This window comes from Protopterus annectens, chromosome 3.part0, assembly GCF_019279795.1.
Source record: "Protopterus annectens isolate FY-2018-M chromosome 3.part0, PAN1.0, whole genome shotgun sequence".
NCBI classification, from domain to species: domain Eukaryota; kingdom Metazoa; phylum Chordata; order Ceratodontiformes; family Protopteridae; genus Protopterus; species Protopterus annectens.
Window position 1 is genome coordinate 163266888 of NC_056731.1, and position 3460 is coordinate 163270347.

Sequence of the window (3460 nt, forward strand, 5' to 3'; positions counted from 1 at the left end):
TGTGAGGTTTTCTTGGCATCTTAACAGCAAGGATAATACATAAGATGTTTGCTATAACAAACTTGTTAAAGTCATGTTCTTACTTTTGAACCTTACTAGTTTATTTTTTCTGCTTTTCAGAACTGTCATATCACTTAATATGTACACAACTTCTTACCACCTATAAAATTATCCAGCATCCATTTGCCCATCAAGCACTAAAAAACATTCCGCACAACTATGTTCCCAGTCAGTCATTGAGATCCACTGACCAAAAACTCCTCTCTGTCTATCTACAAACCTAGTAAATCAGCTGGGCACTGTCTGTATTCGTACAAGGTTGCTAAGGCATGTAACTTCTTATCTGTAACCATCAGGTCTATGCCCTCTATCCCATCTTTCAAAACCACTCTGAAAAACTTCATAGCCAAAATCTGACTCTGTTCTTGCTCAAAACCAGGATAAATTATATCCCTATATGTGAACAAGTATACCCCCTTACTCTCCATTTTTCACTTACTTCCTTACTGCTATTGAATTCTCTTCCCTGACTTTCTCTCTAAATATAACAATCCATAGTGCTATAACATTGTAGAGCTGATGGCATATTAAAACTTGACAATTCAATTTTTTAGCAAACTGTGTTCAGAATTTGTGTAATTGTCATATTGGTCTCTCTATTTTCTTACAGAAAGGTTTAATGATGCAATGTCTGTCTACTTATTGTTAACGTCTGATTCTATCGATTAGGTTAAGAATTACTGATCGTTAGCTAAACTGTGCTATTCTTTAACTAGTCTGTACGTATAACTGCGTGTCCAAACTGTATCTAGATAGTATTTTCACTCCTGTGCCCTATATAGTCTACTTATATATTTGTATTTCTGTATGTTTCAATGTGGAGCTTTTCTCCCCAGGCCTCCGCTGAAAAAGGACATGTGTCCAGTGGAGCTTTCCTGGTAAACAAATGGAAAATAAAATAAAATAAATAAAATATACAATAAGCCTGTTTTTCCTCACTTCATATTGCAATTCCTGCTTCTATTAAACTAACTTACCTTTAATTTCTCTACAAACTGTCTAAAATGTCTCTAAATATTAAATGATGGTCATAAACCTTGTATCAATTCTTAACCAATGTTTTTATATTATGTCTAATCTGTTATAATTATTTGAACTGCAGATGTTTTTGGTTTATTTTTGAAGATTGTATAATTATTGTTCTTAAAATTTTTTATAATAATTTGGAGCTTTTCTCCCCAGTCCTCCACTGAAAATAGGTTTTTATCTAGTCAGACTTTCCCAGTAATCAAATGTCAATAAATAAATAAATAATAAAATATAGTACATGGAGAGCAGCAATTATATTCCAAAATCAGAAAAAAATGAACTTGTTAAGCATGTCCCTAGCAGATGGCCCAATCTTAGCACTCAAGCGTTTTTAACAAAATCGTTAGCAATGTCTGTTAAGGTCAGGTATCTTACTAGGGACTAACAGCAAACTGTGCCAACAGGCAAAGAATAGCAACCAAATGTAAAGCAACTTTTAATGATGCTAGATACTTTGCAGTGCCCCAGGTATAAACAAAAAGTGAAGGATGAATTATCCAACAGCTTTTAGTTCTACATAAGGGCATTTTATCCATCCTGCTCTCTGTCTAATGGCAGCACTAAATGCTTTACCAACTATGAAAGGCTTTCGGTTTTGATCATTATATATACCTCATCTGAGGTGCTTTTATGTCAGGCTTATCTTCATTTTAAAATCTCTAAAATATTCTTGAATAACGGTGATATTTTAAGATGTTAGTATCCATATACTAAAAAGCATTTTATTGCAGGAATGAGTTGGAAGGTCTTACCACTTGTGTGAAAGAATGGCACCTACAAATTACTTAGAGCACTGTTTATCACATATGGAAATATTAATTATTTGTTCTGTTTCCCTGGAAGTAAGTGATGTTACTCACTGGAAACTACAAGTGTAGCATGACTCAAATACTAGTTCATAATACTTCAACTTACACTAAACACACTGCACATACTTTTTATTTTAATTTATTACATAGGACAACAACTAAACAGTAAACCACCACAGCATTACGCATGGAGTAGTACTAAAATCCTACCACCTCTGGCTACACACGAGCTTTCAAGACTATAGTTAGCATTCATTAAGTTTGATATAGATATATAGATATATATATATATATATATATATATATATATATACAGTATATATTTATCCTTTATAATTTAAATAAAATTAAACACGTTGATATATTTTGATCAATACATTTTGGTTATTTAGCATACAGCAGACTCACACAGACTCAGACGTAGGCATGACATGGCACCAGAAACGAAAATAGCTGCAGCTGTATTTGCAGGCAGCACTGAATGGCAGTAATACTGCAGTAGTTATATGTGCGTATCTTTATAAACTTGTCTCGGTATTGATTCTTTTCCTATGCTCTTTCATTGGACTGATATCAACAGAAGTGCAGGTCAATGCAAGAAGTGTGTGTGTGTGTGTGTGTGTGTGTGTGTGTGTGTGTGTGTGTGTGTGTGTGTGTGTGTGTGTTGAATTCACTTGGTTCTGCAAATATGACAGGGATCAAATTTAATGTAACTATATTTACACAATGTTCTCCATTTCAGTGGCTGTTGAACAGTAAGATTTGTACTACTTTTTTATCATAAATTCCTTTAAATAAGCATCAGCTTATGTACACTTGTACACACATCATGTCACATATATCTGTTTTTATGCTGGAGACTGAGTCCATCTTTCTTTTAATTTGTATTAATGACCAAGTGTCACAAGTGTCTGTTTTCTGTGATTACATGGACGGTAAGAGAACTACATGACAACATAAGGAATGAATTTGTATGGTTTGCTAGTTCCTGATGTACCAGCGTACCTCTTAGTTGTCTGGTATTTGCTGGAGGGCACTGAATCGTTATATCAGCTAGTTTTCATACGCTTGTCTTGTACTTCCCTTTCTAGCAGATCCCTATTTCCCATCCTTTCCATTATTGCCGTATATCTGGCTTATATTTTGCATTATTCTACCACTCTCCATTACTTAAAATTGAGTAGTGGTATCCCCCAAACCTACTAGAAGTGGGAGTAGCCATGCTTGTAATTAGGTGTTCAGATTTTTGGCCAAATGTACATACTCTTCAAGGGCCATTCTCCAGATTTTTAATGTCTGCAATTTGAGAGGTGGGTGTCTGAGCATTGTGAAAAAAATGACAACAAAAATAAAAATAAAAAGACCTGCTACACACTTTGCCGCAAATGGCACCAACTGTATAAAAGCCAGAATATGTAGAAAAAATAAGTAAGTTGGTGTCCGCTCCTGTTAACTTGTCAAACCAAAAAGCGATGAATAAAAACAAACCAAGTTACCTAGGTTAGTGATTAGTCCCAGTCTGTTCAAACCAAAAAGAAATTTGGTATCCGTTCCTGTTAACT